Source organism: Ambystoma mexicanum, chromosome 9 (genome assembly GCF_040938575.1).
Source record: "Ambystoma mexicanum isolate Mex_15411 chromosome 9, UKY_AmexF1_1, whole genome shotgun sequence".
Classification (NCBI taxonomy): domain Eukaryota; kingdom Metazoa; phylum Chordata; class Amphibia; order Caudata; family Ambystomatidae; genus Ambystoma; species Ambystoma mexicanum.
The window spans coordinates 1,549,536,001-1,549,558,765 of NC_090931.1; the positions used below are offsets into that span (position 1 = coordinate 1,549,536,001).

A 22,765-nucleotide genomic window follows, 5' to 3' on the forward strand; every position below is an offset into this window, starting at 1 on the left:
GGTGGACTTCTGGAATTATACACATCAACATATGTACGGTACTCACCTTTTTCTATTGCATTAACAGACTCACTCTAGCTACCCCCAACTAGTGACATAATGTGGCTGTAAGGAAGGCATGGTATCAACCATAAGACAGACACAAGTGACCACGGTTCAAGGGTGTTGACTGAACTTCAAAAAGGGTTTGAAAAATGCCTAATCTAATCCTAAATCTACAGATGGAAGCAAGCTACGACCATCAAACAATAATAACGCAGTCCTAGTGGTGTCTTGTCAAAATAAAAGGGCCTATACTAATACATCTATTGCCAATTCTTACCTCTAAATACAAATAGTGTGGGAAACAATGTTACGAAAAAGAAAGAAGTGTACACAAAATTATAAGTCATGCTGTTCAGGCCTTTGGCTTCCCTTGCCCACTTTTTCAGCACAGGACAAGGCGGTACACTCGAGCTTAGGACAGTCTCTGGCTTCTCTAGCATGAGGACACAGTTCAATCATTAGTATCAGGGCTTAGCCTGTCCAAGTCTCTTTGCCTTTCCAAGTCTCTTCTTTCAGAGGGCCTGATGCAACAAACAAACAATACATTCTTTTCCTCTTTCAGATTTTCACAAGTACTCAATTTCTCAGGCGATTCACTATTCACCTCGAATCTCCCTCAACCGGTCTAAGATCCTCTCAACACAAAGTTCGTAGATTATTTAGGCATCCAATTTCTCGTAGGATATTTTTTCTCGGGTGAATCACGGTTCACCCCGGAGCCCCCTCAGCCGGGCTCAGATCCCGAATCCCCCTCAGCCGGGCTCAGATCCTTTTAACACAATGTTCAATTAGTCTCCCTCTGCTGGGCTCGGACTAATTCAAAATTCCAATGTAACTTTTAACACAAACTTGCTTTAACCAAAAGTGTTTAGATGATCTCCCTCTGCCGGGCTCGGACCAACTTCATCTACTTTGCCATCAACTATCAAAAACTTTAGAATGTGCACAGGGTTTTACTTGACCCGTTGCAGGACCACTTTGATTTCATAATTCTTTATCATTCTTCACATATGCCACCTTTCAGTTGGAAATCTAACAGAGACTTTCGAATGAGCACCCACGTGGTGCCGGACCACTCTGTCTAAGGTATTGTACCTTGGCCTCAAAGTTCAATTACTCATCTGTTTAATTTTGTTCACGTTGCTTGCCACATACACTTCATACACTGTTCTCGTAAGCTTTCACTATACAGTGTTGGCTCTCGCAAACTTGGCTTCAACACAGACCGGTCTGGTATCAGTCTCCCCCAACTCACTGGCTGTGCTGCCTTCACCAGCGCTGCTTTGTTGTAGGAGCCAAGGACAGTACCACGGCAGCAAACGATTCTGCCCGCCTAGACTATCGACGCAGGAGCGCCCCGGGTACCTCTGACACACAATGTAGGATTCTTCAGCCTTGATTCCTGGTCTTACGTTTACTATTCTCAAATGTTCATGAAAGTAATGGTGTTTCATTGAGAAGGTCAAGGTGTGATGCTGGAAATGCATTGGAGGAACAGAGCCTCCGTAACCTTGTTATTTATTGCGTTATCATGTGTGTTCTGACTTGTTTTCTGTGCAGGAGTTCATGTGGGACTCCTGGCATTGCAGCTCTCTCATTTAGGTTTGGTGAACAGACCTTTGGGATACCCTTAGGGCACCCATGGGTGGGAGTACAACCCTGTGCTCCTAGTGTATGTTTTTGGGCATCGGCCTGTGGCCCACGGAGCAGGGTACGGGCTGGTGGCAGCTCTGTGCTGAATTGACAGGTGCCACGAGTATCCTCCATTTTGGGATGCCCAGGCCCTGTCATTGGAATCAGTGGATGGCTCCCGTGGCATCGTGCCTTCCATCGCATGTTACCTTGTTTTTCCCGAAGTCCCGGGAAGCCCTGACTCTGTCCCTTCCTCTGACTGGCTGTTGGGTGGAGGTTCCATATATGGTATTGTGGGGAAGTCCAGGCCAGAATGGCTGGAGCCTTCCCAATGACTGTATGTTGAGGGTAAACCCTTGGGGTGGGACCTGGGTTAATGGAGTGTGTAACCAATAAGCACTTCTTGTTGTGGATGTCTGGTTTCTAGTATGTGACACAAAGACTGAGTCAGCCCTGCCCCGAAACTGGTGTGAATGCATTGTGGAGTGCTGAATGGCTGGGTACTTGTCCCAATACACTTTTCTTGTTGTGAGTGTCTGGAGGGAGGAGAATGGCCTGAATGCACGGTGCGCCTGATTGGATGCCTCACTGCCTAAATGCCCTTCTGAGTGATTGGTTGCCTGAGTGTGACCCAGCAGAATGAATGAGAGACCAACTAGTATATCTGGCGGCCTCTCGCTGCTAGAATCGTTCAGTAGCTGAAGTTGAAACTGATGCTTAATCTTGAAGCTCTGCTGGAAGAGAAGAATTGCTGTTGCTCTACTTCGTCGATCTAAAAGCTGCCATGTCTCCAAGAACTGATCCAAGAGAGGACCTCTTCCTGAGCTACGAGGGACCATCGTGCACCGCTAACCTTCGCCGAAGTGCCCTGGAAGCCAGCCTACAAAAGACTGTCAACCGGAGACGGGGACCGCCGAGGAGAACGAAGAGAAGCACTGGACAGCCGTCCATCGTCGACCGAGGTACTGCTGTTATCTTGTCGACCAGAGCCGCCGGGCTCTATTGCCTAAGAAAACTTTGATTAAAGGACTCCCTTGTTCATCAACACTGACCGCTTTCCTCCTGCCGGAGAATGTCAAGGTCACCGCCGACTGGGGAGAATCTGCCGGTGGGTTTCCCGCCACCCGAAGACCTCAAAGACACCAGAGAAGATCCAGACGCCAGCCGTGGTCACGTCCTGATCTCCGACGCCAAACGCTGACGACCCGACACCCTTGCTGGGCCAAAGTTCTTCATTGACTCTTTGCGGCAAAAAACTATCGTCGTCGAGGTGCACCACACACCTCATCTGTTGCAGGACATTTTTGACTGATCGTCAACGAGCACCACAAGGACGAAGCTGCTGCCTCAACGACAAAGTTCAGCTTTTTCTTCATCTCAGAGGTTCGACGACCCGTGGCTCCTGCCTTAAAGGGAGTGCACTCAAGTAGGGCTTGTTGATTCCCCGACAAAGAACTCTACAACACCAGGTACATTGGGGTTGCAGAACTATCAGAAAGACCTGAGAGTATATTAAGCATATCTGGAATGGGCTTGTCAAATACGCTTTATTTACAGGTTGCCCAGGTGGGGGGGAATCCTCACAGAGAAAGGTATTTGTATTTGTATTTTATTGAATTTATATAGCATTTTAATCCAAAACGCTTTACAAGAGGAACAAGCAAATACAACAAGCATAAATAACAATTGAATTAAACCAGAAAACAGTACAAAAACAATTTACATTATGGAAGAGGATTGGTGAGTAGAGTGGGGCCAAGGTGTGGGAGGTATGAGCAGTGGTGAAAGCAGGAGTAAGAGGAAGCAGAGGGTGTAAGAGAGAATAGAAGGGATGAGGATTAGAAAAGTGCAGGAAGTGGGGTAGGAGGGAGTACAGTGAAAGGAGAGGGTGGGGCGGAACAGAAGTAAGAAAGGGAGTAAGAGGAGAGGGTAGCAGAAGTGAGAGAAGAAGCAAAGGGTATTAGGGAGGCGAATGGAAGAGATAAGATTTTAAAGAGGTCCGGAAGTTAGGGAAGGAGGTAGTAGAGCGGATGGAAAGGGGGAGGTGGTTCCAGTGGAAAGGAGCGAGCAGTTGGAAAGAGCAGAAGCTGGAAGGGGCGCAGGGGGGTGGAGGAGGAGAGAGTAGGAAGAGATCGGGAGACCGGAGAGAATGAGAAGGAGTATAGAAAGTGAGGAGGGAGGAAAGGTAAGGGGGGGCAAGACCATAGAGGGATTTGAAGATTAAACAAAAGTCTCATGGTAGTGGGATAGACTGTTCTGCCATTGCTTAATTTAACCTTTTGTTGTTTCTGTGTCTATTGTTTATTCATCTTACCATCCGATTCGTATGCCATTTGAACTGTTAGAAGTTGATGCATTTCAAGGGAATCGATATATAAGAGTGGTACCACATAGACTTGTATACATTTGCCATTATAGCATTACCAGCGTACAAAGTGTGTTATTGTGATTGTGTACATAACGTGTACCTTATTTATATAAAGAGCTGTGTTTTCACTAACATAGTGTGTGGACATTCCTTTGTGGGTGCTTGGGGACTACACTGTACTTAAGAACCAGCCCGCATCACCTCCCGAGAACTGAAGGCTTAGATTGCTCGTCCATTGCTACCGCATAGAGAATCTTGGCTGGGGTGCTCTGTGCCTCTCCTCTGCCATATAGAGAGCAGGAGTACAGACGGCCCGCTCCAGTCTTTACACAAGGGCACTTGCCTCCTTGCGTTGCCCTTCGGTTTTGCCGCCTTTCGCCTTGTATTAAACTGCCATCTTGGAACTGCTGCTTCCTTGTGTGCTTTGCATTGCTCAGAGTGTGCTTTCATGCTCCGCCTTTTATCCGTGTGAGGAAGTGTAATTTAAGTCAGGTGTGTGTGTGATGGTCAGTAATTACCTGACCCTGCCTGACCATTGTATTGGGACATGTCAGGTATACGACACTGGTGTTAGTCCGTTTTCCTTCGTAGTGAGCTGTCCGTGAGGCAGTGTTTGTCTTGGGAAAGGGGTGGGGGTTGATTTCCTAAGTATCCTACCTGGTAGTATGGGGTAAAGGTGTTACAAGGAAGGGGATACCGGGGCTCGCCATCCAGTGTCCCACTCCCCAGAGATCCTCCCGCTCTGGTCCAACCCCAGGAACTGGATCCAAAAGAAAGGGCTGTGTCCTGGCCACCTGGATGCGGGGAACTAGCGGGTGAGACACCTTCAGCTTTCTCACAGTGGGTCACAATATTCATATATTTCATTTCACTTCATTCATAGGCTTTCGTAAGGATTAAAGCAATATATAGCCGTATTGATCAAAGGCAATAGAACCACTGCATACCACTTGAGTGGTCTATGTGGTATGGCAGTAGCAGGACGAGACAGATCCAGACTTGTCATTCTGAGCACTTTATCTAAATAATAAAGATCTCACATCACTAAGCCTAGTCTATGGAGTTCCCTGCCTAACAGAAATGACTAGTTTGCTCGTCGTCAGTCGTGAAGTCCAAACGTATATCTGTCCTCAGTCCAAAATCTAACCTACGCTGACCCTATGGGACGATTCAGCATTGATTCCTCCAAAAAAAACCTGGCCTGGGACCCTTCTCATGTGATCAGGGAAAGGCAGACTCTCTCTGATCCCGACCCTGGGGGTGGTGTTCAGCGGGAGGATCACATGGGAGGAAGCAGGTCAGGAGGAATGGCAAACCCCCCCTTGTCCAACTTTCCCTGAAGCCCCCCTCTTCTAATGGCTTATTGTAAAACAACAGAGATAAGAAAATCACATTTTTCCATATCCCCTTAGTACTGGGACGAGGAAGAGGGCCAAAATGGAGCAAAGCTGCAGGAGTGGTGAGATCATTAATGCAAATGACCCACACACTGAGAGGGACTGAGAGCTTCTAAGGTAGAAACCGGGTAAGGCTTCTAGGCTGTCTGTACTTGTCCCCCTCCTCTATTCCATCTAAGAGTGAGGGGACAGCTTTCTTATCATCTTGGCTTCAAGCACTTGTATCATGCATTGAACATCGGAGCGATTACTTTCTTAAGATGGCCGCTGCCTTTTCTGCTAAACCGAGCACTGCCCGCGTGGAGTGCCCCTCGACCTGTAACCTTGTCTCCTTATCCCGGTCCTTCCCCAGCCAGCAGGCAAAGCCGGTTCACTTCTGCCGGGTAAGGCCACCGTGTAAGGCTTCTAGTCTGCTGTGCCTGTCCGGGGCTGTCCAGCATCTCGGTGCGGTATGCTCATTCGAGCCACCTGGACCCTTCTCGACGACTTCGCTTCCTCCATCCCCGGACATCTTGACACTGCACAGACCCATTAGTTTTGGTTGAGGGAGGGAAATTCCTCCTAGATTAGGGATAGTGAGGTATTTTCCAACCCCCATTTGTTTTAATAAATGTTTGGAACAACAAACATGACCCGTCTGTGTCCGTGTCCCGTTTCTGGCTCCTCACAGTGAGTACATGCTTGAAACAACGATATCCGGATCTCCGGGCTTTATTGATTGGTAATGTCCCGAGTACCCTCGTTAAATGCCTGCACTACGCTCAGACCCATTAACTCTGGCCCCAGGCCATTACCAAAAGATACGACATGGGGACCTGGTTACTATTGCTATATTGAGTAGCATACATCAGAGACAGAGGAGCAGGACCCATTCCCAGAGCCTGAAATAACAAGGCATCAATTTCATAAAACTATGAAACCACTTGGTCACGATCAGGGGTGTAACTTTACCCAGAGAGAGCAGCGCTTGGTGAACTTCCTTCATCACATTCCTGTAAAGGTCCTTCTGCCACTCCTTCAAAATCTCCCACTCCTCTTCAGAGAAACAGGCAGCAACTTCTGGGAAGGTGCCCTGTGCCTGGAATAAAACACAGGACAATTATTCACTAATTCAATGCTATGAAATACAGTATCTAATGAATTTCTATTCATTAAAAATGAACTTTCCCTACCTCAACTAGCCCTTGTTTCTATAATAATGGCCAATGTTATTCTCAAGTAGAAAAGACAAGGAATGACTAAAGGGCAAGGTGGAGAGCAATCCTGTTTGTTTGCACACCGTGTAGTGTCTCTTACACCAGTCAGTATATCTGAAACTCAGAAAAGAACGAGTGAAGCTCTCACTCAAGAACTATATTATGTTACATTAATCAGGAGTAAAATGTTGCAAGCTACTAGCTTGGCATAAAAAGTCACTCTCCCCTCATTTCTCTACATACACTCAGCCCACCATTTCTTACTCACCAAGAGTCAAATATGACTACCCAACAGCTAGTGGCCAGTACACATTATACAAACAATATAGTGGCAGCGGCCATAGTTAATGCCTCAAGGCGCTGTGGTGTGAATGACCCTTCAGCGGACCGTAGTTTGAACAAACATGAAAATAAAAGAGCATTACTTTGCATTTTAATAGGGTTTAGAATTTAGGAGACGGCTCAATTACTAGCACTAGCTTTATGATATTATAGTAGCCACACATTGTAATGATGTGTTATTTATATAGCGCCTTAATCCAAAGCACTTTACAGAGCACATATTTAAATACAATATCACCCAACCGAAATTGGTACTCATTTATCGACCTTGGAAGGATGAAAGGCTGAGTTGGCCTTGCCGGGATTCGCGACCTGCAGATCACAGCAGCAAGCGCTCAACCAACTGAGCTATGTTAGTCACTGTGCAAAAGCCTGACTGCATTTTGTGTGGGGCTCAGGCGTATCCTGTGGGTCCCAGCACTAAAGGTGTAAGAGGATATTATAAATGAGTCTATCAACCCCAAGGGCAACTGTATATAGTTGAGGGCTCTGCTATACTTTACATGCAGAACACATGCAAATGACATGCATATTTGTCAGATATAGCAGAGATACAGACAACACATGTCTGCTTGTCTGTAGCATAGAGTTAATGAAGTAAAAAAAGAAATTATATTCCAAATAGTGTTGCAGTGTTGATCAGTCCAAGGCACTATACATGTTTATAGGGTATACACGCATTTCATCGAATGATTTTACATCGTGGGACTTTTCATCGCCAACCCTTTCATCGCCAGAAACTTTTTTTTTTTACTTTTTTGGGGGGGGGGGGGTTTGTGCAGGTTGGGGTATGGTTATTTAAGTAAGGGGGGGCTTGGGGGGCGAAGCCCCCCCCATAAATAAGAAAAATAAAAAAGGAGTTTTTGGCGATGAAAGGGTGGCGATGAAAAGTCTCACGATGTAAAATCATTCAACTAAATAACGTAGAATCGTTTATATTGGATACAAACAGGCCTTCAAATGGGCACTCTCCACTAGACAGTAGCAGGTGGTAATTGACTCTGGGCGGGCAAGAACGTGTGCTGTGTTTATGTGCAGAATTTAGGGGGTGAGTGAATGGGCTCCAAGCAGACTCTCGGGCAAGAGAACGGTGATCTGTGCAGCCTGTACACCTGGGAACCCTTTTAATGAAAGCATTTGGGAGGAGTTGCGTGTCAGAAATCCCCACTTCATGACGATCAATGCGCAGATGACTGACATTTTATTAGGGAGCTCAAAGGTGGGCACCTTTCCTTGTATTCACTGTCGCCAGAACTGTTTTCCATGTACATTCTTTCATAGGGGCTGATTACGAGCCCGGCGGTAACAGTGCCGGTACTACTGGCAGGTTGCCGCCAGATCCGTAATGATTTACCGGAGCCAAACTTGCCAGAAACACCAGGGTATTACAACCCCGTCATTCCGGAAAGTCAGCCACCAGTAAATTGTAAGTCCACATTCCCATGGAGTTTGAAGGGAATGGGGACCACGGAAGCACCGGCACCGTTAATAATGGTGCTGGTCCTTCCGTGATGGTCTGCGGGCGGGTGCCGTACCGCCCGTCAGGTCTGATCCTGGCAGTCGGAACGGCACCCGTCTGCAGACTCGTAGTTTGCCGGTCCGGAAACAACAGTGCCAGTAAGCTTATCGGCACCGTTGTTTCTGGACCGGCAACCTTGTAATAACGAGCATAGTCTCTTATCAGTGTTTACTGTCACATGACTCAAGTAGCAGATATCGCGGCCCTATCCTGCGCTGACAGGATTCTTTCTTCTGCTGTCGCTGGATGCTCTGTCTGGCTTCACCCTGTACATACATGGCAAACTTCCCGATTTTCCCGTGAAAAATATTGCTATTTTTGACATCCTCCAGCCTAAAATAAATCTTTGCCCAATGCATTCCTATGGGAAAATCTTTATCCCCCGATTTTTTGGATGTAATTTCCCACACAGGTGGGCTGAAATGTTGGCATGTATACCCTGTATGCTGGGCCTTTTACTGTGTTGAGGTAACTTGGCCTTTACTACTCTGCTCCATTAGTGTGTTTATATTGCACATCATCTAGTAAGGAGACCCTTTTTTTATTTTGAAAAAGGATTGCCCTGATGATGATAATGCACCGAAACATGTTGGGCTTGTTCTTGGGTAGTTTAGCCTCTACTTCGATGCGCTGTGACCTCATGCACCTTTATATCAAGTCGACATTAAAAGAACTGTTATCAGCACTTCTCCCGTGGATATTCGTTTGGATGCACACTCAAGCCTTTCCACCTGGCATTTCCTGTTTTTTGTATGAGGGTATCCCCCTGTCCCTGGTCTGATCATGCCTTTGTGCACTTCTCAGTCTCAGCGCCGTTCCCTACTAAAATCAAGCTGAAGCTTGCATCCTCAGTGTTATGATATGATATGATATGGCATTTGTAACGCGCCTATACACAAGTGTTTCACTGTTGGAACGGAGTGTCAAGTTTTTGACTTATGAAAGAATTGAACCCATGCTCAGGCTCTCTTCTGATATCGTAGACACAGAGACAACAGATTCCATGGCCTTTAAACTTAAGACCACATTGGATATAGTGGCCAATACTCTTGCTCCTCTTAAACGTAAACAGAAATTTACTGAGAGCAAAAAAAGTAAACCATGGTTCTCCCCTGAATTACAAACACTTAAAGCCGAGTCGCTTAAACTCTTCTATATTTGGCAGGCTAATCAGACGACTGGAGCCCTAACTAACTTTAAAGTTGCATCTAAGAATTATAAAGGCAGCCATAGTGGCAGCCAAGAAATCATATCAAAATTTAAGAATTTCTCAGGCTACTTCTGATTCGAGGGAACTATTTAGGATTCTCAAAGAACAGGAGTTGATACCCCAACCAAAGGCCACCACCATTACTAGAGACGACAGATGGTGCCTTGATATCCAGAATGCCATGTCACAGAAATTGGAGGGATCCGAGAAGGCATCTCTACTAAAAAAGCCCTGATTGCCGACATTGGGGCCAGTGAGGCTCATACATCCTTTGTGAGGGATGAGGATATCCCTATATTTTATTTTAGCCACATCACCACCGAGGACTTAGCTTTGGTGATTTCCAAACTTAAGGCTACGAAAATGCACGGGTGATCCCTGCTCCTCTATCATCATTAAGACCTGCCCGCCGGTGCTAGTACAGTCCATTTGTACGTTTATTAACTCCTCCTTGACAACTGGGGTGGTCCCTAATGAATGAAAACAAGCCTGGGTTACACCATTACTAAAAAAATCAGGATTGGACCAAATCATCCCGGCTAACTATAGGCCGATAACCAACACTCCTTTCCTTCTTACGATCTTTGATCGAGTGGCCTATTCACAGATTGCCCAACATCTTAACCTGTATCCCATCCTAAACCCCTTACAATCAGGGTTCAGACAAGGTTTTGGGTCTGAAACATCTCTATTAGATCTTAAATCCAAACTACTTAAGAGAATGGGCAAAGGCCTTGCCTCCATGCTCATCACCTTGGATCAATCCGCAGCTTTCGATCTTGTTGATCATACCATCTTGGCCGAGCGGCTTACGGAAGTAGCACATTTTTCAGCAGAAGCTACTCAATGGATGTTATCCTTCCTATCTAATAGAACTAGCAGAGTTAGTGCAGAGGACGCAATGGTGCCGCCCATCCCTGTGTTGTTCAGAGTACCCCAGGGTTCTTGCACTTCGCCGTGTATATATAACATCTTCATGGTTCCTTTCTTTGCGCATCTTGAGCATGAAGGGATTATTTTTTCCAACTACGCGGATGACACGCAATGTGTCATCCCGATCTCAGGATCTCATTGCCAGGACGAAATAGAACTAAATAGAATATTTGCCATCATTGAGCGCTGGATGATGCAGAACAATCTGGCATTCAATCGAGGCAAGACGGAACTCATTGCTGTCGGTTCAGTAGGCACCCTGTCCAAATTGGACCCAGAGAATAAACATTTTCTGTTGGCGGATGTAGAAATCATCACTCTCCCCAAGGTTAAAATCCAAACTATTAGCCCACTTGAGACCTTATATCTCTCAAGATAATGCGAAAGCAATTGCGCGAGCAATAATAGGCGCAAAGATTGATTATTGTTGTAGTCTTATGGCAGGAGCTAGCAAAGCTTCGATCAATTGGCTTCAAGTTGTTCAAAAAGGGGCTGGGAGAGTGGTGTCAGGCCTATCCGCGCGTGCCCACGTAACGGGGTCACGCCATGCCCTGCACTGGCTTCCTGTGGAGGCTCGTATCACTTTCAGGATACTGGTAATTACATTTAAGTGCCGACTGGGTACAATGCCTACCGATTTACAAGACTTTATCAAGGAAAAACCTAATTACAGAAACTTGAGATCTAGCTATCAAAATCTCTTATGTCTGCCCAGATGTAAGACTAAGAAGGTGCAGGGAGGAGCCTTCTGTGGCGTTGCCCCCTCCTTATGGAACGCACTACCTGCCACATTGAGAAACCATCGGTCCTTGTGTTTGTTTAAATAAAAGCTGAAAACCTGGTTGTTTCGATAAATAATCAGTCTTTGGGTCCTCTCCTGCCTCTCTCTGTCTGGGTAGATGTTGCTTTCCCCTTCTGCCTGGTCCTTATGTGTTTTGTGTCATGTGTACTGTCTTGTCCGCGCCCTCACACCTAAGGGTTTATGGCTGCGCACTATAAATAAACTAAAATAAAAAAAAGTTAAAGAAATGTACGTTTGCCATGTACGTTTTTATACTGTGGCAAACCTATATGGCAGTAGTCTCAAAGTGCTCAGGCTTGTCTGTTTGTGCAAAATGTTCACGCACACTGAGCACTGTCTTTGGCTCAGCATTGGTCAAGATTGCCACAGTGCCAGGGTGCCACTGTAAGTCTACGCATGTACAAAGCCCAATAAACAAGGCGGGCAAAGCCATTTTGCAAACGGTCACAAATGGCCAGGATTTATAGACTGGAAAGCTGGAGGGAAATATGGGTACGTTTGAATGAGGGTGGGTGGTTTTCAACAATGTCTCCTCTGGGGGCAAAGCCTTGGACTGGGATTTACTGGAGGTACTTGAGTCTTGTTTGGAACTTTATTTGGACTGTTCAAGTGGCTTGTGAGGCAGGACAGCTCTTAGACTGAGGCTGGGCTCTTATGGGAGTTAATCTGCATATCCAGCCTTTGTATAATCTTCTCGACCTGGGCTGCAGTTACCTTGTCCTGCCGTTAGAGGGCAGCCTAAAGATTTTAGATCACAACAGGGGTGCAGAATCTGCTTAAAAGTCTAGCATTTCCAGGTCTACTTTGGGCCTCGTGGCACCATTTTCAGGAGCGGGTGCCAATACAATTGTATTGTGGTGTTTGGCAAGGTGCAGTTTTGGGTAGGTCGCTGCTTTTAGTAATGGATATAAGCCACAACACAAGGCCCTTCTTAAAAAATGAGCCGTAGAGGTAGAGCCTTGAAGAACTTTGTCCAGAATCGAAAATGTACAGTGATTAGATGTGTATAGTAAAGTGTGGTGGGTTCAGGGGAATCTATTGCATCATCTAATTTCATAAGTAAAATTTAGTCCCATGAGTGCAGAAGAACAACTTTAATGATTCAATTCATTGTGCTCCCCTTAATGGCGGAACGAGTTGGTTGGGTTTCGACAAAATGTGTGCTTGCGGCAAAGAAGTGGATATCTTGACATTTTGTATTCATTTGTACGTTTTAAAATAGATTTTAGAAGGCGATGGCTTACGCCACATTTTATTGAAAATAATACCAAGATATGTATGGATGCCATGTCCTTGTTTAGGAAATATAACAAAGATTTTATGTGTGATGTTTTTGTAAGAGCAGCTTTTAGAAAAATCTCTAGAGCATTCTGAGGTTTTTTATATCGATTTTGATTATTTAGTCAATGGGCCTCATTACACGGTAGGCGGTAGGGATTTACCGGTACCGGTAAAATACCGGTACCGGTAAATCCCTGCCGCCTTACTACGAGGTCCCTTAGCGGGTTGGAGTTTTAACGCCTGCTTTTTGCAGGCGTTAAATACCAACCCGCTAAGGGACCTCGGAGCTAATTACGGCACCGCAAAATTGCGGTGCCGTAATTAGCGCCTTCCCCATTCCCATTGAGCCCTATGGGGCAGAAATGGGAATGGGGAAGGGCAATGGCGGAAGGGGGATTTACCGCCCCTCCAACCTTGGGATGGGGCGGTAAATCCCCTTTCCGCCAAGGCAGTGCCGGTATTTTACCGGCATGAGCCATGGCGCTAATAGCGCCATGGCTCACCGCCTACCGTCTAATGAGGCCCAATGTGTGCGGTTTATGATTTGTGTTAATGGATACTTTCCATGATATAGTGTACACCTACCTTGCATTTCCCGGTCTACTCTGGGCCTCATGGCATCAGTTTCATAAACTAAGTGCCGCTACTCGACCTTTTAACTTTATTTTGGTGTTTGGGGAGTGACATCTGCCTCCTGATGGAAGATTCAAGGCACTCGGACATTACACATGTATGCAAAATGACCTAAAGATTTGTCAAATAATGTAACGCGGCATAACATGCAGTGAACTGGAATGCAATCTGAGGGGAGGTTGTGAAATAATGCACAGCAGGCTACAAGGACAACACTCCACACACATATAACATCCATCTTTCATTTGTATGTATTCACTGTGTACCCAATGATGTTTATTATTAATTATTTAGCCTCTAAATCTTCTCTTTCAATCCTTGACGGCAAGCTACAACAACAACTATTAGAATGTTTAATGCATGTCGTTGACCTGACAATGTGGGTTGAAAACAAGGGGAGACAGGATGCCAGGTCTGGCGTCTGGTTGAGGAGGAGTGATACCACAAGGTGGTCTCGTGATGTGGGGATCAGGGAGGCAGAATGCCAGGCAGTGGTTTGAGTTGTGTGGATAAGTACACTAGGTGTTGATTTTGTGTTTGCGGGGTGGGAGGCAGGCTGCAGTTATTGGTTTTGTATTGAGGGGCATAGGGATGTAGAACACCAAGGCATAAAATAAGCAGTGTTGCATAACAATTTGCTATGCAATTCTGTAGGTTTGCTAATTAAATTGCCAAGTGAGTAGCACAACTAGCTATTAAAATAAAACAGCAGCTCACCTTGCATTCTTTTCTTGCCCTCGGGGCTCTCTCTGCCCTCTTTTCTCTGTTCACTGAAAGATCAACGGGGTTAACAGACAGAGTGTAGCAGTAATCCTCTCCTCCACTCTTAAAAGTGCCAAAGGCCCGTATTGGAGTGCTGGGCAAGAAACATTCTTTTTCAAATAATTGCAAACCAGAAGTAATCGGGATAATACTTTTATTGAGCTATCTATGTCCTATTTGACAAAGACCATTACGTGTTAACTATATTTTTTAAAAGACAGTCTTGCAATTCCATTCCTAAAAAAAGTAAGTTGTTACATAATGCAGAATGACAGTATTGCCACAATAAAACACTGCATCTTCTGTTTTTCAGTAAAGTTTAGGTTAGTGTATGTAAATACCATAGTGTCAACTCCATTTCATTTTGTTGGGGAAGGTGCATCATATCGACAAGTGAACACTTTTGAAAAGGTGCACGATCACAAGGCCGAATGATTTTGATGGCAATCCTATTTCTGGGACCTGCTAGTTGCATTCATCTGTGCAAAAGATGCTCAACCCATGAGCTGATCCCAAACACCTTGAAATTCTATCTCATCGCCCTGTTGCTTTATACCAGCTAACCTGAAAGGGAGATGGCCGCAAACTCCAATATTCCACCTAGTTTGCCCAGTTCTCTGCCTGCGGTGCCTCCACTCTGCTTAGTCTCTTACTTTCTTTCCTCTTGCATAATGAAAACACAAAGCTAACTAGACGTTTATGCAAAGTAGTGATCAATAGTTCCATCCAGACTGTACATCTCCAGATCTACTGCAACACCATAATTAGCCTCCGGAGATCGCTTTGCTCTACACTATATGTGACCACCTGCGGGGGAGCTGGCCCATACGAAGGCTGGGAACACAAGCAGAACGTGTAAGTAGCCGCCCACATTTCATGCTGGGCAGCTGCACCTCTGCCCAGGCTTCACCATGTCCATGGAGGTGCAGGACAAGTCTCCACAGGAGTGCCACTTTTGTGGGTGTGTCGGGCTGGAATGCTGTGCTTGGGTCTGCCTGACTCGGGTATAAGGACCTTTAGCGGCCTACCCTCCCCCGAAACTGGTATTTAACGCAATACTGAAAACAGTTTCTATCAATGACAGGTAAGGGCCATCTTGTCCACCTGAAGTTGGCAATTACCCTGCCTGCCGCAAAGCCATACTATGTCCTTAGTCTCAGGCTATGACTTTCCGTTAACATTGTGAACTTTTTGATTTATGAAACTTCCGAACTTCTCCTTGCAGAGCAAATGATGGGCCTTTTTGAGCCTTTTATCATATCTATTTATTTGTGCACATTCGTGCAGCTCGCCGTTACATTTTACAGACACTCATCTCACTAATGTCTTCAGCTGTACATAAACATGCTGAATTTTTGGTCATTTTATGTCTTGGGTACAAACAACCTCTGGTGACATTACAATTATAAGTACACAAATTGCTAATCAAATACGTTTGCTAATCGAGAAAATTTGAATGAGCAAACTCTGCTAATCAATTTTTGAAAATGAATGTATGCCTTGGGACAAAGATATGAGTTTGTTATAGGGGTAGGGAGGCAGGTCGCACGTATTGGTTCTGTGTTGAGGGGTGTAGGAAGGTGCAACACCAGGTATGAATTTATTATAGATGTGGCGAGGGTGGAAACCGAATAGTTTTGGGTTGATTTGATTGAATTATTTGTATTGTACTGGTAACACCAAACAACTGAGCAAATAAAAACGCATCTAGGTGCACACGTGTTGAAACAGCAAACAATCATGGATCAGTTAAGAAGGCGAGCATTAAGTTTATTCCTATAATTTGCCGAGGTCTGCCTCAGCCGTGCAATTAGGCAGGGGAGAAACCAGGGAATGTTCTACTGAAGAATGCAAGGTCCTCGGAGGAACATGTGGGAGTATCTGGCTAGAGAGATAATCCAGAGCAAGGCCATGAAGACATCTGTCTATGAGGCCACAGAACTTAAACTCAATCCCCTTATTAACGCCTATGAACAGGTAACAAACGCAGTCCCTGGCAAAGAACCCAAATAGAGTAAGATCTTCTCAGACCGTAGATAAGCCACGCAGCTGAATATGAAACCATTCCAGGTCAATGCAGTTGAGAGGAGGGAAAGCCTGCATGGATCACAATGGACTGTTCCAACCTGGAAGTGATCAAAGATCCCACCACAATCTGAAGTTGTTCCCTTAGGAGTAAGCGGCAGAAATGGTTTCATTCAATAGAGAGTAACAAATGGGGATTTCTAAACAGCTCCTTTTTGCACTTTAAGGCACAAATTGACTTGACAAAAGATCCCCAAGTTCCTAACTTTTTTGCCTAAATTAGCTGGCTGGCCTACTAGGTAAGGATATGGTGGGAGAGCTCCACAGTTTTTCAACATGTAACTTAGTCCAAACAGGATCACATCGGTTTCTCACAAATTTGGCTTCAGCAGTTTGTATATTATCCACTCATGTACAAGACCCAGACCAACAGATAATGCAACAAAAAATCCTTCAAGGGGCCATCAACCCGCAGAAAGATCCACCTATTGGCGATACTGATCCCGCAAGTAGACCAGCAAAACAAGGACACAGATAATCACTAAAAAGGAGTGCAGACGACAGAGAAAATGGCAGCACTCCATGTACACCCGGTAGAGGTGAGGACTGGAAAGAGTCTGATTGTGTTCAGCAAGAACCAAACTAAACCAATCCAAAGCCTGACAGTTTACCCCAGCCAACGGAGAGAGCTGGACCGCCGGGAAAGTGTGCTTCTTAATATCAAAGTATGTGGAAAGATCTAAAAGTATGAGATTAGGGGGCTGCTTCTATCCGATGGATTCTAGCGTGGTCCACACGATTCTAAATTTACCTGAGAACCACCTTTTCCAAAACTTTGGAGATCAAAGGAAGTCCTGCAACAGGACAGAAGCTGGTACAACAGCTGGATCTAAACCAGGCTTTTTAAGGAGGGGAGTCAGGACAGATCATTTGTGTTCAGCCTGCAACAGCCAGGATAAAGGGGCAAATCAATACATTTGGACACCCCAGGGGCAGCGCCCCTGCATTTTATCATGGAAAATGTGTTTTAGCCATGAAGAAAGCCTTTGTATAGGTCTTTGGAGACTCCTGCAATAGGAACAGAGCCAACCAGTCCCCTAAATTCCTCCATTTGGTATTGAGGAGTCAAAGAGACTGAATCACAATTTCTCGTGGTAGGAAGAAAGAGAATACTCACTAGATCGTTTCCTTACGTGAACTTTTATTCCTGTTCAACTGCGCAGCCAACAAAACGTTTTGAAGTGAATGAATAATTCTGCGGAGGGAAATAATAATCACTGGGGTACGTTTCTTCCCCGGGTTCTCTGTAGACTCACTTCTCCATTAAGTGGCCCACTGACGCGGACTTCAGACCTGTCCTTGGCTCCTCGTAGGGAGAAACGTGTGGCCTTGTTCTTTTATCAGTTCCCCACGAGCCTCATTCCTCCCCATGGTGGGACGGAAGATAAGTGGTGCCTCTGCGCTGTTACTGCAAGCTTTACGGACTTCCAGAGTTAGGAGCTCTCATTCGCGGTATTTCTCTCATTGAAACAGTCCCTTATAATGTTTATGTATGAATATAAAGAAATGAGTCAGCACCGTTCATGGCCAGGGTTAATATTAATGTGGAATTATTCTTTAGGTCAATTTCACAAGGATTACCTCGAGACCGCTTCCCTCCAGCACAGCGGTGACTGCACCGATTTATTTTCTCACTGCCTGCGAGCCGCAACTCTATCTGCGCATGTGTCAGTTTCACTCTGTGTGACTCGAAACACTTTTTGGCTTACTGCACAAAAACCCAGACTCATTTAAAAGTGGAAAAGGTCGCTTTAATGTGACAGGCCAAAGCTTACAATTCAAAATGCTCAACTGGCTCCATGGCCTAACAAACTAAATAAATATTACAACAAACAATTACATAATTAAACATTCTCCATTGTTCATTTTCATCTTCCCAACAATTAAATAAATAACTCATCTATCTCCTCCCTACTTACCCCTTGGAGCCTACCGTCTCCTTGCCCTTTTCCCAGGCGTCCCGCTTTCTCCCAGGGGCCATGCCCCTCCAGGCTCAATACCTGTTCCCCCGGGGTGATCTGCTTGTGCAAACAGCGCCACCCCATCCTTTCCCGTGTCATTCCTCATTGTGCTTCCCTCACATCAAAAGGGGCCATGCCCCCGGCACCAGAAAAACCCTCCCCTGAGGAGTTCTTTCTGCCCCCCTCCCTCCCCCTCCTCCTTCCTACCTCCAACTTCCTACCCAGTCTCCCAGCCAGGAACTCAAATCCACCAGGTAATGATTATTCCCATACATGGACAAGTGTACTCCGTCCTCTCTAAAAATAAGGAGCCCTTCATATGTTATTTCTTTGTGGTCCATCACATGTACCGCCGCCGAAGCACAAAACTTAACCATTTCCCTGTTTATCCCTTTCCTAGTCCTTTCTATTGCTCCCTCATTTCTCGCCCCCCTCCAAACTCTCCGCGGCAACAACTTGGTCCAACCCACCTTTGCTTGAGGCCACATTTCCCTCATCCAAACTAAATCCCTCTTCATTTTCCTTCGCAGAGAGACCCCCGTATCCTTCACTAGGTCATTCTCACCCGCGTGAATAATCACCACCTCTGGAACCCCATAGCGTTCCCTCATCCCTGCTAATATAGGAAGCAGCTGATCCCAGCGCAGATCCCCCAAACCGTGCCATCTCACTAACACCTCCTTATAGCTGCATCCCAGCTGCCTCCCAAACACCCTTTTCTCTGCCTCTTTCCCAGCCCACTTAACAATTGAATGGCCAACAATCCACACTTGCGCCAACTCCCCTTCCTTTCGCGCAGCATCTGAAAAAGAAATTAACAATCACTGACAAGTCAAAAACATTACAATAAGAGCAGTCGTCCCAAAATCCTTTCCCTCCTACCTTCACACATTCCCCTTATCAAAATGCCTAACGTACCCCTTGTATTTCCCAGACCTCCAACGCCCCAAGCTTTTCACTTTCTCTTCGGAAAATCCCAACCTACTGCCTTCAGATGCTGCGCCCATCCTAAAAGAATGAGTCCCAAAATCCTCTGCCTTTTCACCCACTGCCTCCAACGCCTTCCTCAATACCCCAAGCACATGTGCCGCTGCCACCGGCGACCCATCCTCGTGCTGAAACACCAAACCCGTCCTAACCCCACAACGCTCCTTCCACACCAATCCTATCTGTACTGGACATAAATCCTTGCTCCCTCTACCCAATAGAACCCAAGAACCCCTCCCCTTCTGGTCAGTCTTGGATCTTCTGATCTTGATGTCCAGACCTTCTTCTGTAATTCGAACATCTTCCCATTGCAGTCCTCCTGCCCCCCCTTTTCCCCCTACCAACTCAGAAACCCTGAAAGCCCCAAAAAACAACCAAGTAAAACAAGTCACAAACAATTCCCCCTCCCATACCGACCAGCAAACTCCCCCCACCACCCCGATCAGCCTCTGCAACAATTCCGCCGATATCGGCCTCCTCTTATCCTTGTCCCTCTTACTCTCCCTTGCCCATCCTTCCAACATCCTATTTGCCATTTCCCCCCCATTTGGTTGAAAACCCCAAAACCATTTCCCATAGAAAGCAATCCCTGCTAACTTCCACGCAATCGTTGCCTTTGACCACCCCCTGTCCATACACCTCAGGAGAATATTCATGACATCATCTCTCCTCCTCTCTTCTGCGTCCCATCTACCCTTCCAACTACAAGCTCTCCCTCTAATAAAATCCTCCCAGGCCCTCCTATATGCCTCCTTGGATGCCGCGGCCAATGAACCCTCCACCAGTGAAAGCGCTCTCAGCTTCCTATCTTCCACAGCTCCTCCGGAATCTGCTGCCCCTCCTGCTCTGCATCTGGAGCCAATCCACGGAATTTCTGCCATTGAAAACGAGATAATGCATCAGCGATGCCATTATCCTTCCCCGGCACATGTGTTGCCTTAAACACCACATTCCATTCCATGCAGCGCAGAACAAACTCTCTCATCAGTCTCACCACCCTCTGATTCTTAGCTGACTGCTTGTTCACCACATGAACTACGCATTCATTGTCAACATTAAAATTCACCTTCCTGTTTTGAAAATCCTTCCCCCACAACTGCAATGCAACTAGCAGTGGAAAAAATTCAAGAAATGCTATACTCCTTCCTTCCTTCAACCACCGCAATGGCCATTTCTCCGCACACCACTTTCCTCCCCAGAAAACTCTGAAACCTCCCGCTCCTGCTGCATCAGAAAATATCTGTACTTCCCAAGTCACCGGGTCTCCCTGCAACCACATTGTCACTCCGTTGAAACTCTCCAAAAAGCGCAGCCAAATTCTGCAATCCTCCTTCACTGTCCCTGACACTCTTATTCGATGATGTGGGCACTTCGCTCCCGCCATAGCCCTCGCCATGTTCCTGCAAAATGTTCACCCTGGGGCCACCACCTTACATGCAAAATTCAGATGCCCCACCAAACTCTGCATTTCAACCAGCATCATTTTCTTGGCCGCCACCGCTTTTTCCAACAAAACCACCAATTTGCTCACCTTGTCATGCGGCAAGCGTGAGGTCATGGCCACTGAATCCAGCTCAATTCCTAGAAATGTCAATACCACTGCCGGCCCCTCTGTTTTATCTTCCGCTAAGGGCACCCCCAGCTCCTCCATCAGCTCCTGAAACAACTGTAGCATTTTTTTTACAATCCTCCACTTTTTCTGCCCCTAATGAAAAGAAAATCATCCAAATAGTGCAGCACACTCTCCCAACCCGAACTGAATGAGAAGACCCACTGTAAGAAAGAGCTGAACCGCTCAAACAAAGCACAGGAAATTGCGCACCCCATTGGCAAGGCTTTGTCTATATATATGCCTTCCTCAAACTGCAAACCCAACAACCAAAAATCCTCCGGGTGCACCGGCAGTAACCTGAAAGCCGCCTTGATATCACACTGGGCCATGAAGGCCCCTCGCCCTTCCTTCCTTATCAATTCCACCGCCTGGTCAACACTGGCATACACAACTCCACACTCTTCCGGGGCAATAAAATCATTAACTGACATACCCTCCGGCCATGACAAATGATGTATCAGTCTGAACTCCCCCTGCGCTTTCTTCGGCACCACCCCCAATGTGGATATTACTAAATCACCCGGCAGGTCATCAAATGGGCCCACTATCCTTCCTGCCGCTATTTTTTTGTTCAATTTAAGTCTCACCACATGAACATTTTCTCTTGCTGACTTCAAATTTTCAGCCCACCTGCGTACTCTTGGGCCCTGGTACCCTAATCTGAACCCCTGACAGAAACCCTCACTCAAAATCTTCGCCCCCTCTCTGTCCGGATAAAATTGCAACCATCTTTCGAGCACCCTTACTTTAATTGGAGTAAAAGCTTTTTCCCACAACCCCTCTACCTGCCCCTCTCCCCCTCCCCCTCCCCCCCCTGTTGGAAACACTTCGTGAGAGGGTGTTTTCCACCACACTTGCTACACTCGTGCCTGAACCTACACAGGGTCCTTGCGCAGCCGTCCTTATTATACCCCCAGCACGCTGCTGATGACTGCCCCCTACCTCCTCCCCCCGCCCCTTCATGGGCGGGGCGACCAAGAAAGGGCCGGTAAGGTACGGGCAGCCCGCTCGCCGTGTGCAGCGTCGGGGCAGGCCTCGTTGGAGCCATCCATTGCAACCAGAGATCCATGTCTATCTCCCCCCAGACCACCTGACTGTCCTCCGCCAATCTCGCTCTGAATTCCTCATCATACCTTACCCATGCAAAGCCCCCAAAACTCGTGAAAGCCTTCCTGATAACATCCATATATTTGAGCAGAGCCACGCAACGCTCTGGAAATTTTTCACAATAAACACTGGCATAAATGATAAATGCCGACGTCCAATTCTCAATAGTCACCGGGACCCTTGGGCGCGACGCCAGTTCCCTTTCTTCTTCTTTAGACCCCTCTTTTGCTCTCACTTCCCTATGCAGCAATTTGAACACATCTACAAATTCCCCTGCCTGAATCTTCTCCCTTGTCGTTGCCATCAAGTGTGCCCCCAATGGTTTTGTTATCCCCATGTACGGCCATTTTTTCTCCTTTCCTTTCACTTCATTCTCTTTTTTATTTCCAGCTTGCACTTCAAGCACCAATGGCTCCATCACCTTGTCTGTTTGGACCTCCACTGAGCACATGCTCTTTTCAACCCCCAAGGCTCCAATGGCCTGCACACCAGCTTCTTTTCTTACCCCATGCAAATTCGTCCCTTCAATCCCCGTCACCCTTCTTGAGACCCCTCTCTGCCATGCAGATGACCATTCCCGTTCCTGCTCACCTCTTTCCACGCCTGCCGTCTGTGGTCTGGCGTCCACCCCGATGCTCCTCATCTCCTTTCTTAGAGGGCTCCTACTGCGGGGACAAAACATGTCAACAGACTCACCCAACCAATAATTTCCCCGACCCCTTACCACCCTACCCCCTTGCCTTTCCATATCCCATATCAAACTTCTTTTCTCCTCCCCCCTATCCCTTGCCGATCTATAACCTTCTGCTTCCCATTGCCCCACATAATCCTCCAATCCAACTTCATCATCCCTTATATACCACTGCTGATGCGAGCTCCTGCTCAAGTTGAGG

At 46.5% G+C, this 22,765-nt stretch overlaps 1 long non-coding RNA gene and 1 pseudogene across 1 annotated transcript in view; one reads left to right on the plus strand and one right to left on the minus strand.

The window, feature by feature from the left end:
• The window catches only part of LOC138489500 (uncharacterized), a 61,904-nt gene extending 55,391 nt beyond the window's left edge, over window positions 1-6,513 (minus strand). The window contains exon 1 of the long non-coding RNA XR_011274803.1: window positions 6,394-6,513. This is a non-coding gene — a long non-coding RNA (uncharacterized lncRNA). The remainder of the gene's footprint in view (window positions 1-6,393) is intronic.
• Window positions 1-22,765, plus strand: part of LOC138487583 (zinc finger protein 850-like) — a 673,452-nt pseudogene that overhangs the window by 463,230 nt on the left and 187,457 nt on the right.